At 40.8% G+C, this 16,337-nt stretch overlaps 1 protein-coding gene across 1 annotated transcript in view; it reads left to right on the top strand.

Moving 5' to 3' along the window:
- The first annotated feature begins 11,102 nt into the window (after nt 1-11,102).
- Nucleotides 11,103-16,337, top strand: part of PHF19 (PHD finger protein 19) — a 29,286-nt gene continuing 24,051 nt past the window's right edge. The window contains exon 1 of the mRNA XM_074292924.1: nt 11,103-11,421. The gene's annotated coding sequence lies outside the window, so the exon portion shown is untranslated. The remainder of the gene's footprint in view (nt 11,422-16,337) is intronic.

Genomic DNA, 16,337 nt, shown 5'->3' with positions numbered 1-16,337 from the left:
TAGTTCTTAGATTTTTAGAAATTAGAATGTAAAAACCAGAAATAACCTTAGGGTATGCCATGTAAAAATATAAAACATGGGCTATTAGAGCTGAAAGGGATTTAGAATGTATAGAACACACAGACTAAGACACTTGGGACAGACACAGCTTCTTCCACCCTGGCTCTACAGCATGGGGAACACTGGATAGCATGATGATGCCCATATGGATGCATTGAGTGAGTGGTGGTTGCATTCCAAACATAAAGATGTTTCCTGGGCTGGGGTTCCTGGAAGGAATGGTTGATATGAAACTGTAAGTCTTCAATTGGCAGAGCCCATTGCATTAGGTTTGATAAGAGAGCTGTTTGTGTTACAGAGTAAGGGAGCCAACACAAACAAGACCAGAGTAGTGCCCTCAGAGAAAATGCTTACCCTTGAGAAGGTGAAGAAACTGAGTTTAATCATCTAAGCCATAACAGCACAGACCACATGAGGCTAGATGAGCTAGAGAAGTCAGGATGGAGGAAAGGGGGTTTTATTTTTTCATATTTCTGCTACCTAAGTATCCAAGGGGGTAGATAAGGTGGTCAAAATCACAATGGCTTTGTTATATTTGCTAGCCAGAAATTGTATATCAAACCACCAAAGGGTGCTCATTAAAAGGGTACCTTCGGTGGGTACCCACTACTAAATGAGTCATAAGTTCATTACCTTGGCATTCAAGACTGTCTACAAAACTGTCCCATGTTACTTCTTCAGCTTTATTTCCCACTGCTCTTCTCTAGCAATAGTCTACTCCCTACCGTCCAACATGTACATTCCTGCTTCTATGACTGTTTATTTTTTTTCATGCCTTTGCATTTGTCCATATTCTATCCATATTTCAAAGGCTAGATTGGATTTTTCTAGCTTCTCCCAGGAAAGCTTCACAGTGGCTGTGCACAATAATCTCTTTGGCCTCTGAAATTTAGTATTGTTCCTTTATTGATTTGTGAAATCTCTATGACTACATCTGTTTATACATCTGTGTCTTATCTCTCCAACTAGACTATAAATTCCTTCAGGGCAGAGATACAGGTCAGGGATCATTCTTTCAGCAGCAGCAGCACCAGCAGAATCAGCATCAGCATCAGCATCACCACTATTACTGGATAACCAGTGAGTTAGTCTATGGACACATACACATCACACACACACACACACACACACACACACACATTTTTTTTTAAATCAAGGACTGTAATTTCACTGGCATGGGAAATTTCCTTGTATGGAAACTTCTTCCATTGGTGTAAACTAGCAATTCATCTGTAATTTCTAATATTAGTGAACTGTATGGAGCATTGAAACATCAAGTGACTTAGCTACAGCCATCTAGATAATAATATGTGTCAGGAATACCAGTGCCTTCCTAACACTAGGTGTCTATCCACTATGCCCAACAGTAACTCTATATATTTATATGTATTTATATACATATTTATTTATAGGTATAATGTATTTATATGTATATTTATATATTTTATGTATATATTTGTATGCATTTATTTATTAGTATATTTATATGTGTAATATAAGGACTAACCAATGAGAGTCCAATCTTCAAACATTCATTATCTGTTCCATCTAGGGTCAAGCGATATATTGGGGATCCACCTGCCCCCCATTTCAGAGTATATGTATAATCACTTACTTTGTGATATAGATAGGGATGGGGAAAGTAGGCTGCTGGAGCTATCTCTCTCCCTACTTGGAACCTGACAGCATGCCTCACCTCAATGACTACCAGAAAAGACAATCAAATTTGATATGTTCATGTCTTTTTGTATGCATACTTAGTTCTGGCTCAATAGTAAATACTGGAACCTGAGTAGCTCTAAGCCAGTAGTATCAAATTCAAATGTGAATAGGGATCACTAATCATACATAAGGATCCCTGTGGGGCACATATTGAATTAATTTTAAAATGTAATATTGTCTATGTTTTATTTTATTTTTATTTTGTTAAATATGTCTCAATTACATTTTAAGCTGATCTGGGCAGTACTAGGGAATGTTGTAGACTGCTGTTGCTTGACACTTCTGGTCTAAGCAATAGATACCACTGTACTTTAAAGTTAAGCTCAGAATCATTGTATGAGAGAGAGAGAGAGAGAGAGAGAGAGAGAGAGAGAGAGAGAGAGAGAGAGAGAGAGAGAGAGAGAGAGAGAGAGAGAGAGAGGAGAAGAAGAAGAAGAAGAGAAGAAGAAGAAGAAGAAGAAGAAGAAGAAGAAGAAGAAGAAGAAGAAGAAGAAGAAGAAGAAGAAGAAGAAGAAGAAGGAGGAGGAGGAGGAGGAGGAGGAGGAGGAGGAGGAGGAGGAGGAGGAGGAGAGGAGGAGGAGGAGGAGGAGGAGGAGGAGGAGGAGGAGGAGGAGGAGGAGGAGGAGGAGGAGGAGGAGGAGGAGGAGGAGGAGGAGGAGGAGGAGGAGGAGGAGGAGGAGGAGGAGGAGGAGGAGGAGGAGGAGGAGGAGGAGGAGGAGGAGGAGGAGGAGGAGGAGAAGAGAAAGAGAGAGATAGAGACAGAAACAGAGAGAGACAGAGAGAGAGAGACAGAGAGAGAGTCAGAGAGAGTCAGAGAAAAAGAGAGACAGATAGACAGACAGACAGAAACAGAGAGAGACACACAGAGAGAGACAGAGGGACAGAGAGAGAGAGACAGAGAGAGACAGAGACAGAGACAGAGAGAGAGAGACAGAGAGAGAGAGAGAGACAGAGAGAGAGAGAGAGAGAGAGAGAGAGAGAGAGAGAGAGAGAGAGAGAGAGAGAGAGAGAGAGAGAGAGAAAGCCCAGTATGAGGAATAGGAAGCAGATGGGAGAGACTGTTTCTGTAACTATTGTTTTTGCCATCCTTTTTCAATAAATCTTTTTTCTAAAAATGAATAGAGCTCTAGTGGTTGTTCGATAATTAGTCTATACAAAAGGGGACTCATTAGCAAACTACTAGAAACTGCAATTCCTCAGGTTCACTCTCCTCACTGAAGGAAGAAGCAAATCTCTAAGGACACAACTAGACAGTGTGAGTGAGAGTTGGAAGGATGATGTGAAGGAAGTGCTACATGTTATTCTAAGATACCCCCACCGAATCTAATACTATCTATCACATGTTTTAATATTCCTCCTTTTTTATTCTTTTTTTTAAACAAAAAGAAGGATTAGATTTAATTCAATAAACATTAAGAGCCTACTTTGTATAGGCTGCAAAGTTCTGGGGGCTACAAGGACTAAAAAGGGGAAACAATCCCTCCTGGCCTCAAGAACTTTGTGTTCTAAAGAGGAAAGTATATGTGAAGGCAAGAGAAATGGCAAAAAAAAATTAGAGAGACAGAAAAGACAAAAGGAAAAACTATTGATTTTGAGACTAAAGACCTGGAGTCAAAATTTACCTTGTTAATTACTGTTTTTTGTGACCTCATACAAATCATTTCAGTTCTTGGAGCCTCTTTTTCCTCATCTGTAAGAAATAAATAATTTGGACCAAATTGCCTCTAAATTCCCCTTTCAGCCCTCAATCTATGAATCTGTCAGTAACTCAGAAGGATATTGAAATATTCCATCACTTCTACTATTTATCACTCAGATGTATAAAAAGATAATAATAAGTTACAAATGTTTTACACATATCATCTCATTTGGAATGCACAACAACCTACACAGGTAGGTTTTCCGGACATCATTATCCCTATTTTACATATGAACAGATTCAGAAAAGTTAGTTGGTTTGTCAAATATTCCTTGTTCTAAGACTCCTTCCATCTTATATGTTGACTCAGTGCCTAGATGAAAACCTCCAATATATGGGGGGGGAGTAGACAAAGAAGAGTTAAAGGGCCTCCTAATGACATAAATTCAACCCCTGTTACCATCTCCTTGAATTGTCCAGGGCAAGAGGTGGAAGACAAACTTGCTTCCAGTGTGAGAACAGGACCAAAAGAGGAAGAAAAGAAAGCTTTGACCTGTATATTACTGGGCAGAATTGGCCCTATGCCCAGATATGAACGGTTCTAGCTAAATTCATAGATAACAACTCTCCAATTCCCTCCAAAGATCTGAGAATATAAACTGTGAAAGGAAAGGTTATGATCATAGATTAAGAACTGAGAGAAACCTCTGAGGTCATGTAGTCCAATACCTTCATTTTTACAGAATAGAACACTGAGATTAAAAGCCTTGCCTGGTGTGAGAGTAGGAATTAAAGACAGCTAGATGGTGCAGTGGACAGGAGGCTTGTTGTCTAGAAGACCTTATTTCAAAACTGACCTCTAATACTTAACTGTCTGTGTGACCTTAGATAAATCATTTCACCCCTGTTGGCTTCAGTTTCCTCATTGTAAAATAAACAGGAGAAGAAAAGGGCAAACCACTCCAGTATCTTTGCCAATCCCCAAATGGGATTATAGTCAGAAACAATTAAAGCAATAATAACAAAAGCCATACCATACTGCCTTAGTCTTATCTGAGTGAAGAAATGAGGTACACAAATTGTATTTGTATAATCATGACTCACAAATCATAGACTCTCAAAACTGGAAAAGCTTAAATATTACCTAATCCAAAGCTCTACCAATACAGGAATTTCTTTCAATTCATGATAGAATTGTGAGTCACTGAAATTTTGGTTATAGAAACATTTTTCAAGGCTCTTTCTGGGAATAAAAAAACTCAGAGGCATGATGCTTGTGGTTTTAAGAAGCCTCATTATTTGATGGTACTATTTAGTTAGGTCATTTGGTTGGAGCACCTGTTGGTAGTCCATTGTTTACTTTTTAAAATTTCACCATAATGACTAAAAAGCTAAGCTATGCAAAGATGAAAAGGTCAATGGACCTGAGTTGAAGTTTAGGCTGCACCATTAACTCCATCTTTCTAAACTTACTTAAACACCATGGATTCTTTGAGTGTCAGTTTCCTCATTCAATATAATATAAATTCTTTGGTACCTTCGTGGCAGACACTGTATTTGTATCCCCAGTACTACCACAGTGCCTAACAGATAGTAGGCACTTAGTAAATTCTGGTTAATTAATTATAATTAGAGGTGGAAAAGACCACTGGGATCATAGTCCAACAACTTCATTTTACAAATAAGGAAAAAGCTAAACTGATAAGGGGCTGTATGTAAGATTCAGGAATCTGGGAAGAGGGCTAAATTTGTATTATTCCCAATGAGGTGTTAGGAGCTCTTACCCAATTGATAATGGCAAAAAAAATTTATGAACAATTTCCAGGTGAAGAAATTAAAGCCATTTCTAGTCATATGAAAAAATGCTCTAAATCACTATTGATTAGAGAAATGCAAATTAAGACAATTCTGAGGCACCACTTCATACCTCTCAAATTGGCTAAAATGATGGGGAAAAATAATAATAAATATTGGAAAAAATATATATGGCCCAAAAGGCCATCAAACTCTGCATACCCTTTGATCCATCAGTGTCTCCCCTAAGTCTCTATCCCAAAGAGATTATAAAAAGAGGAAAGACCTATTTTTGAAAAAAATTATTTATAGCAACCCTTTTTGTAGTATCAAGGAACTGGAAACTGAGTGGATGCCCATCAGTTGAGGAGTGGCTGAATAAGTTATATGAATATAATGGAATATTATTGTCCTATAAAAATGATGAATAGGTTGATTTCAGAAAAGCCTGGAAAGACTTACATGAAATGATGCTAAGTGAAGTGAGTAGAACCAAGAGAACATGGAATACATCAACAAGATTATGTTATGATCAACTGTGATAGACTTGGTTCTTTTCCACAGAAGGTGATTCAAGGTAATTCCAACAGACTTGTGATGGAAAGAGCCATCCACATCCTGAGAGAATACTATGGAGATTGAGTGTGTGGATCACAGCATGATATTTTCACACTTGTTATTGTTGTTTGTTTGCTTTTTTCCTTCTCTCATTTTTCTCCTTTGTGATTTGATTTTTCTTATGCAGCATGATGTTTAGAAGAACTGCACATGCTTAATCTATATTGGATTGCTTGCTGTCAAGGGAAGAGGGGAGATGGGAAGAGAGAGAGAAAATTTTGGAATACAAGGTTTTGAAAGGGTGAATGTTAAAAACTAACTTTGTATGTATTTTGAAAAATAAAAAGTTATTATAAATTTGTTAAAAATCAGGTGTTAGGGAGGCACATTTACTCCTTTTCTTATTGACTCCCCAAACCAAACCCTATTCCCATTATCAGGACTCTAAAATGAAGGGATTGAACTAGACATAATCCAAGGCTCTGTAGGAGTCACTGGAGGTTCAGGTCCTAGTTACTAGCTATGTGACACTGGTAGATTACTTTTCCTTTCTAAATCTCAATTTTCTAGGCAGCTAGGTGGAGCTGTGGCTAGAGCAATCTCCTCTTTCCTTCCCCCCACCTTCTCCCCAGGAAGACCTGAGTTCAAATTTGACTCCCACCCTGTAAATCATTTAGCTCTGATTGCCTCCCAATAAATAAATCTTACTTTTCTTATTTATGAAACAATACTTTACTATCTAACAGGACTGCTGGGAAATAATAATTTACATTTAGTTTAAGGTTTACAAAACCCTTGATTTCACTTGGACCTTGCAATCACCTCCTTAAGTAAGTATTGCACACATCATTCATATTTTCCAAGTAAGAAAACTGAGACTGGGAAAGGTTATTTGACTTTCCTACAGCAATCTAGCTAGTTAGTGTATGATTCCTGTCTCTGATTTAGGTAACCAAGTCTATTTCTCCCCTTTATACCAAGCTGAGATAATGCCTATAAAACATGTTGTAAACTTTGAAGCACCATACAAATGTAAGTTATTATTACATAATAATAGTTATATAAATTCAAGTTAATATTTTTCCAGAACTTTTTTTAATGAACACTTAAGGGAAAAGAATAAAAATTAGTTAACCAGAAATGCAAGAGGGGTTTTATATTTGTGTCTCCATATTTGGGAATTAGCTTCAAAGAGAACTTTCTTTTTTTTTTTTAATAAATAATAATAAACATCTTTTCCTACTTTTCCAAGAGCTTTCAAACTGGAGAGCATATGACTTACAACTACCCTGTAAGATACACAGTGGGCAGGGACTACGATTCTTAATTGGCAGATAAGACAGCTGGGGCCCAGAAAGGTAAAGTGACTTGCTGAGGAAGTAAGTCTGCACTGGTTTCATGGCAGGAAGTCCTCTAGTCAGTGCAAGAGCCCAGCCAGAATTCTTAGTCCAATGTCCTTTCCACCACACTAAACTGTCTCTGAACATGTCTGTATTTTAACAAGGGGCCTTCTATTCCTTAAATTATAGAAATGAATGGTGGGAATTAGAGGGATATGAAAGAAATGATGGTGGAGATATTATTAGAGGGAGTTCCTTGCAAGGCCCCTCAAACCACAACATGTATCTAGAATATCAGAATGTTATATCATGAAGGGAGCTGAATGAATGCAGTTTAAAATAGAATGTGAGAGCTGGAAAAGATTTTAGAACATAAAATGTTAGGAAATAGAACATAGAATGGTAGAATTGGAAGGATATAGATTGTCTTATTCTTCAAATTTAAACTTATAAGTCCCCCTCTTCTATGAAGCTCTTCTCACTTAAATGTCTCTAGGATTTCTCTTTTGTTCTTATCTTACTCTCATATATTATATATTGAACTGAATATTCCTCCCTATTAGGTCATGAGCTCCTTAAGACCAAGGTCTGTGTTCTATGCTGGTAACCCAGGACCTTACAAGTAGTAAGTATTAAATAAACATTTACTGAATTTCATTGAATTGGGAGGGCCCAGAATATTTAGTCCAATCCCCTTATATTTACTGATGTGGACACTGAAGGTCATGAAAGGAAAGTGGATTGTCTGGAAGTCATAGAGAACTTTTGCTCAGAAGACAGCCTCCGCCTGTATAGGAGGCCAGCTCATGGATTCATACACCACATTGGTTGAGGGACTTACTTTCCATACTTTCCCACAGAAGCCACAGGTAAAGGTGTTTATATCCTAGTTGTGCTGAGGAAGGCCATATGCTCTTTAATGAGGCAATGCCTGGCCCTTGCAACCAAGAATTTTTTAAATGGTGTTAACAACCAGGCTTTGTGGTAGGATTTTTAAACTATCAACACCTCATTGGTGACAAGGATCATAAACTGATTCATAAATTTAGGCTATGAAATCTGAGCCAATTTAGTGGTCACCTGCCTGCAGAAGAAAATGAAATGTTTCTATTATTTTATTTATATTTGTGATACCTTTGTAAAGCGCTTCATGTTTCATGTTTTCCTGCTTGAAACTTAACTAGTATCCTTTAAGCAAAATAATATCCTATGAAACAGGGACTGTATAAAGAGGAAAGAGGATTTATGCAACAATTGACATTTCCCTGTCTGGGCCACCCAGTTTCCTCCTCTGCCATCCTTTAGATGTATAGCTCTCTATGTGAAAAGTTTAAAAAATGATATCAAGAAAAGACATTTCATGTGCCATATGCAGCCCACGATGCAATAATGGCAGGCTTAGTAATGTAAACTTTGGATCAATAACAAGAAGCAAATGTTGGCCAGTAACATTGTCAGCTTTGCTAGGTCTAAGGACACATGTTATTTTGGCAACACTGCTGTAAGTAGCAAAATATTATTACTCCTTTGGGAGCCAGTTGAAACAATGTTATTTTTGTGTTGCTGACAATGACATATTGTTTGATGTGAGTTTGTTCCTAAAAAAGATGAAGAAGATTGTTTAGAGAATGATATAGATACAGAAATGTTGAATTGAGGATCTCTGAACCCAGGAGATTATGTTCTTTGAGGACAAGAGCAATTTAATTTTTACCTTTATAACCTTACATTAAGCACAGGGTCTTACATGTAGTAGGTACTTAATAAACATTTGCTAAATTAAATTTTAATATTAAAATAGCATAGGAAATGAATTTTGTATGTATTGAGGGAGGTTATCTGGATGTTCATCGGGAGGTCTCTGGCGTCAAGAGAAAATGGATCAAAAAAAAAGGAAAAAATTATAAAATGTTAGAAATACACAGCAATGCCACAGGTGTAAGGGACCTTAGAAACATAAGAATCATGCTGTCGTAGAAATAGTGAGAGGTTTGATTTCAGAAGACTTGGGTTCATTATATGATCTTTTTATTTTTAGTTGTGTGATCATTATCAAGTCACTTATTTCCATTTCTTTGAGACTCAGTTTCTTTATCTGTCAAATGGGTATAATTAATAATTGTATTTGTGGGGGGATATGGGGAATGAAATTTGCAAAATTTAAAGTTATGGAAATATAAATTATTGTAGAATATTAGAAATGAAGCTGACCATAGAATGCGACCTTCCTTCTTTTATAAATGGGGAAATTAAAACAGAGAAGTCAAGTAACTTGGCCACAATCACCTGGCTAGAAATGACAATTAGAGATATGATTTAAGCTTAGTCTCCCATCTTGTAGATCAAGCACTCTTCCCCATTCTTCCAAGTTTCCACCTTGCTAACCTTAGGTTGGGTGTGATTCATCCATATGCCAAACTAGGAAGGGTGATAGAAAGGGAAAGTCTCCTGAATCTTTTGGTGTCCTACTCCCTAGCATTTCATTCATTAAATTGTTCAGTAAACATTTGAACCCTTTTCATGTACAGAATCTTCTCATCTTGCTTTTATGCCTTTCTTTAACTTCTCCTCAGGCTTCTACTCTTCCTGTTCCCCTAATTTTCCCTGCATTCCAAGCATTATAGAGCAAGTTTCACATTAGAAAGAGCACTAGACTTGGGACAATACCACCTGGGGTTCCAGTCTAGCTCCTCTTTTTAGTGTGTCGGTTATAAGCTATTACAACTAGAGAGTTCCCTAGAAATCTTTTAGTCCAATCCATTCATTTGGACCTACAGTTGCAGGTTTACAAAGTGAATTTCAGTAGCAGAACCAAGGAAGGAACCTAATCTTCCACTCCCGTTTTCAGTCCTTTTCCCACTAAACTATCTCTTATTTTATCCAAGTAGCTTTCCTTATCTGGGCCTCAGTTTCCACATTTATAAAATAAGTCTTGGATTATGTGCTTTATCCCCAAGTCCACTCAAATTCTGATATCCTAGTACTCTAAATCTCCCAGTCCCATAATCCCCTTAGCTCTTTTCTCAATAATTCTCTTTTCTTCGTTCTTTCCACCCCACTCCCACCCCCTTCCCCGCACCTGTAAGGAAGAACACTGCCAATACTACAAATTCAGGATTTAGGGGGAGGGATTCCAGAGCGGATAAGAAGTGTCACTGCTCTGGAGTGAAGCCTTAACTACCATTAGGGACTAGTTGAGGGGCGGGGGACACAGCGTTCTACGAATAGGATGGAGAAGGTTAGGGGAAAGGGTTGGCCAGAGATGTCAGATATGGTCCAGGAGGCTTTGAGGCGAGAGAGGCAGGTGGAAACCACAGAGTGTGTGGCTGTGCCTGAGCTTTGTAGCTGAAGGTCCGAGTCTTGGAGTCGGAAGTGCATGTCAGTAATTAGTTGTATGACTTTGGACAAGTCACTTGTATCTGAAAGCTTCTGACTCCTCTTTTTTTTTTTCTTTTTTTTAAACACGGAATAATATTTGTCTACCGGCTGCAATCATCGAGCTCGAGTGAGGAAAATGTCTTTGGGGCTTATATAAATGGTGCCATGTAAGGACTGTGCCAACTCGAGGAGAGTATAGCGGTCGTGTCTCCTCCGGGGCTCCTCATACTTCTAGCCCCGTCAAGGGCGGGCACTCGTGGGTGGTTGCGCTCGTGGGAGACAAGTGGTCAGGAAGTCCCCGAGCGGTTCTCCACTCGGGTTGGGCACGTGTGTGTGTGTGTGTGTGTGTGTGTGTGTGTGTGTGTGTGTGTGTGTGTGTGTGTGTAGAAGGAAGGGTAAGGGAAGGGCAAAGAGCAGGAGTGGGAGCGGGGGAGGGACGCTGCCCCTTTAAGCGCTGCCTGGGGAGCCGACTGGGGGGGTGGGGGCGCCTCCGGGTGGGCGGCCGGGAGGCGGCGCGGCTCTGAGGCCCCGGGGCCCCGGCCCCACTTCCTGGCCGACGGCCTCCAATGGTGAGCCGGGGGATGCCCGTGTTAATTACATAAGCAGAACGTAAATAATTCGCGGGAAAAAAAAGCGAAAAAGATGGCGACCCGCATCCCTCTGTCCCCGGCTTGAGTCGGACTTCAGCTTCTTCCACTGGAGTATGGCCGGGACTCTCTGCCCCTTGAGAGACTGACAGACGGACGGAGGGACGGACAGACAGACGGAGGGGACAGACGGACCTGGAAGTCCTAGACCTCTCACCTTCCCCACCCTACTCCTTGTAGCTTCCAAGCCGGAGCCTCTCTCCATCAGTCCCCAGCCCTCTCCTCCAATGCGCCTGGTGGCCAGACTCCAAGTGGGACCGCCGGACCGACGCACAGTCTCGGGGTAAGGACGGCGCCCTTTCCCTGCCATGCCCTGCCCCGCCCTTGCCCTGTCCTACTCTCCGGGTCCCTTGAGAGACTAAAGCTGCTGGGAGAGAGGTGGGGAGGGGGGCTTCTTTCCGTCAGGCACCCCTCTTCTTAATCTCCATCCTCCCGCTTTTCTTTTCAAAAATCTCTACAGAGTTGTGGAGTGGGTCTGTTTTTAGGGAGAAGGGGGAAAGAGGATGAAGGGTTGGTTGAGGGTCATTTGCTTTTCAGATCTCCAAGCGCAATATGGCCAAAGGAAACTAGGGAGCCAGGGTTCTACTCTTAGGGTGAAGTGGAAGCAAGAGAAAAAAAGGGCACAGTAGAAATCTTGTTAAATGCTTTCCCCGAGTCCCGTCCTCCCCAACCGCCTCACGGAAGACTAGCGGGCGCGGGTGGGCAATCAGGGCGAGCCAGGATGGGAATGGAGGGAGGAAAGGGGGAAACGATTGTTATTTTGAGCACGTTGGCAGTACTTGGGCAACGACTCGGGATTGCGGGATAGTTGGAGGGAGTTCGTGGGATGGGGTGGGGCGGGGGCAGTTGCATAGATGCTCAGGATAGCATTTGGTTGTCTCTGGGAGAACTAGAAACGTAATTTCTTAAAGAAATTTTTAAATAAAAAAAATAAAAATTATGAAATGCTTTAAGGGGCCTCTCTCTTTATGAATCATCCCGTCCCTCCCCTCTTCTCCCCTTCCCTCCCTCTTCTCCGGGGGCCCCAGACACCAGTTTGACTCAGATTTGAACTGGACAGAGTGTGTAACCCACAAAAATGCATTTTATTTTGAATGTGTTTGAATCAGCCAATCAGAGCCCTTGGGGGCCCGGCTCCGAAAAGTCGAGGCAGCCGAGACCGAGGTGTTGGGGGCAGGGGACGCCTGGTGTGATTTGGGAGGGGGAACATTTCTGTTTGTATAAAATAGGAAGACTCCCCAGTCTACGGAGACTGGAGGTGGTGGGGGGTGGCCCGCGCCTCTTTTCCTCCCCTCCCCCTCCCAATCGTGTTCCCTTTGCTGCACTTGCCGGCTCCTAGGGGGAGGAGGGAGGAGGGAGGAGGGAGGCGGGAGCCTGGATCCTGGGGTAGGAAGTGTCAGTTTGTGAACCTGCAGCAGGAGCCGGGGGCTAGTGAGAGGCACCGGATCCCCGACTCGAACCGAGCGGGAACCGAGTGTGCCCCACCCCTTTCCCTGGCCCCAGTTGACTCATGCTGCTGTATCCATCCAAAAGGTGGAGAGTTAGAGGCGTCATTCAGACTGTTTCCCCCTCACTCAGGGGCCCCCATCCCTAAAGAGCCACATCCCGGTCTCGGATTCTGGGCAACCCAAAGCCACAGATAGACTTTTCCCCCTTCTTCTATGGGAGGCTTGACTCTCTCTGCTCCCATCCCCTTCTCTTTGTGGGGAGGAAAAGTCAGATTCAGCAGCAAGAGCTCAATCCCCAACCTCGACTATCTCACTCAAGTTTCTATTCCTGTCTGTGAAGAGTTCGACGCACAACAGGAGTGAAAAGCAGTGAATATTCCTGCAAAGCATGTACCATCTTTTTGGAACTAGGTACTTACTAGAGGAGCAGGACAGAATGTGTGAGTTTAGAATTTCTCTCTCTTCTTGGAGCTCAGTTTGACACACCGACCCTATTCCACCCCACTCCAACTGATCGGACTCCCGGTGAGATTTCCCTGAACTCTTTACGTAGTGTCTGTCCCTACTAGGCTATTCTCGAAGTCCCACTGGGGAAAAGAGAGGCTGAGGGAGAGAGTTGAACAGCTGTTCTGACACCTGGTTTTTGGTCCTGGAAGTGAAGGGCTTTCACGTTCTTCTAGGATGTGTGACCGATCTCTGCTTTCAGTCAGAGAAGAGTCTAGTGAACTGAAGAGAATTAGAACTGGAATGTTTTCTTCTTACTGGGGACTTTTTATGATTCCTACCCCCAATCAGTTTGCTCTCTAACTTATATTTATATTTGTGTATCGCTTATGCTCCTCCTCTAGAATGCAAGCTCATTGAGGGTAGGGACTATTTTTTGTTTGTTTGTTTGTTTTGGTCTTCCCAGCGCCAAGTGCTGCAGTATCCATCCAAAAGGTGTATAGAGGTCTCACTCAGACTGTTTTTCTCTGACTCAGGGGCCCCCATCCCTAAAGAGCCACACCCCACACTTGAAAGTGGGAGGGGTAGGAGGGGGAGTCGATTTGGATTTCGAGGAGGATAAACTTTTTACCTTTGTCGGCTACACCTGCTTTGCAATTTACAGAGTTTCCAGGGACATTAAGATCAAATGACTTGTCTTAAGGTCTCAGGCAGTAAGTGCTGGAAGTAGCTTTGGAATCTAAGTGTCTTACACTTAATTAATGCGGAATTGAAGTGGGGGGAATCTGAGTAATGTAGGAAAGTTGAAAAACATTGATCAATCATCCTGGGAATTTGGTGGGAATTAGGTTGGATGTATTCTCTAAGTGTTGAGATTATAAAATGTTTAATCCTTAATTGCTCCAAGATATAGGTTATGCAAAAATTTTTATCACATTTTTAAATATGAAGAACTTGAAACACAGAGATGAAGTGACTTACTTGCTCAGCCTGAAGAATTTGATTCTCCCTCTTCTACCCTTTCAACCAGTCTGAATCCTTCCCTCTCTCACAGCGGGAAATTAGATTTCTAACATGACTTTATAATTCTATTTACTCTTCCCATTTGGAAGGTAAACGAAATTAAGGAGCATATTTAATGGAAATATTTCATGTATCTGAACCTCTTCATTAATAATTAATAATAACCTTTCCCCTTAGGTGGCTACGCCTGGAGTCAAGAAAATCTGAGTTCAAATCCAGTCTCTTAGACTTAGTAGCTGTATAAACTTGAATGAGTCATTTAACCCGTTTCCTTAACTGAAAAATGAAAATAATAAAAGCACAGTACCTCATAAGGTTATTGTATCAGATGAGCTAATATTAGCATGGAACCTGGTGCATAGTAGGTGATATATATTGTGAAGCTCATTTTGTAACTTTTTAAGGCACTTCTGGGTATCATAAATCTGTGTGAGTGAGTATACGTGTCTTGCTAGCATACACACTGTTCTGTAGTATTGAACTTACAGTTGAGGTGATCAGATTTCAAATCTCTTCTCTGACACTAGCTGGTTGACTGTGGGGAAAAGCCAGTTCTCTAAAAGGCTCATTTTCTTCATGACCCCATTTGGGGTTTTCTTGACAAAGATAATAGAGTAGTTTATAATTTCCTTCTCCAGCTCATTTTACAGATGAAGAAACTGAGGGAAACAAGGTTAAGTAACTTGCCCAGAGTCACTTACTAGCTGTATCTGAGGTCAGATTTGAACTCAAGAAGATGTCTTCCTGGGGGCAGCTAGGTGGTGCAGTGGATAGAGCACCAGCCTTGAATTCAGGAGGACCCGAGTTCAAATGTGGTCTCAGACACTTAACACTTCCTAGCTGTGTGACCCTGGGCAAGTCACTTAACCTCAGCCTCAGGAAAAAAAAATGTCTTCCTGTCTCCAAGTTAGCACTTTATGTACTGGACCACCTAGCAGCACGCTTGCACACGTACATATTTAAATGAAGGCAAATTTATATTACCCTAGGCATAGGGAAGCATAGATTAAAAATCATGTAATAAGAATTTATAACCCTTTAGTGAGTATAAGACATATAGTTCAATGAGTAGTGTGGAGGAAGTAGCATGTGATAGAAGCCAAAGATAATGGTATTCATGCTCTTGTATGCTTTTAGAGACACTTTATGGTATAGTGGATGGAATACCCGATTGTAGTCAGAAAAACCTGGGTGACATTTGCTACTCTTAGGGTCTTCTGAGCCTTAGGTATCCCTAATAAAGTCTCTATTAAAGGGGTTTCTTGACTGAGGAGAATTCCAGTGAAATTATAGGTCTTTAACACAATATCAACCTTTAAAGCTGAAAGACCAAATTATTTCTTTACAAAAACCCTGTGAAGCAAGTTGTGTAGTATCTCTGTTTTAAAGATGAGGAAAATGAGATTCGGAAAAGATAAGTAACTTGTTCAAAATCATGTAGTCCAAGTGCTATAGGAAAGAGAAGGGAAACAGGAAGTGGCTTCTCCTAAAATGAGTCTTGAATAAAAAGTATTTCAGCAGACATCAATAAGTTTAATCTAAACATGAGAATTGACCTTCACAAATGCCAGAAGCTTAGAGAGAGTATGATGAAATCAAGAATTGTGACAGATCCTATGACTTCATGGATATAGGAAATACTCTCCTTTAATGCAGGCTGATACTTTCTCTGCGATTTATAATCTCAGAGAATTGTCCACTGAGAGGCAAAGGGATTTGCCCAGGATTACACAGCCAGTATGTGGGAGAGGCAGGCCTTCCTGGTTTTAAGACCAGCAGTATATGGATTCTGCCACTATATCTCTCTAAGATCAGAGAACTGCTAGTATAGTTTGATTAGGAGGTAGATTATATTCCAGGGAGTAGAATGACATAAAAGTAGAAAACTAGGTTGTGGCCAGGTAAAAGATTTCTTACTTCTTCTCTGTAACCTTGAGCCCCAGATGAACCATAGTCATCTTTCATTTTTGAAAGATTGTTAATATTGCTTAAAGACATTTCTGCAGCGCTTCTAATTCTGAGAACAATTGAGTTGACTATAAAACCCTTCCCCAATATTGCTGTTGACCTGGGAAACCTATATCTAATGTCTCTCTAGGTAGCAAAGAATCAATTCACCCACAAATATTGAGATTTCTTATAAAGTTGTTTGATGACAAGAAAAATCAACAAACCAATTTAAAACATCCTGTTGCTAGGGAACATTCATAGGTGATGACATTAATATTTGCTATTGAGCTTATAGTCTAGTTAATCAGGATTCTTAAGCTAGAATATAGCACTT

Source organism: Sminthopsis crassicaudata, chromosome 2 (genome assembly GCF_048593235.1).
Source record: "Sminthopsis crassicaudata isolate SCR6 chromosome 2, ASM4859323v1, whole genome shotgun sequence".
NCBI lineage: Eukaryota > Metazoa > Chordata > Mammalia > Dasyuromorphia > Dasyuridae > Sminthopsis > Sminthopsis crassicaudata.
The sequence above is the reverse complement of the archived record's forward strand: the minus strand, read 5'-3'. Positions and strand labels throughout refer to the sequence as shown.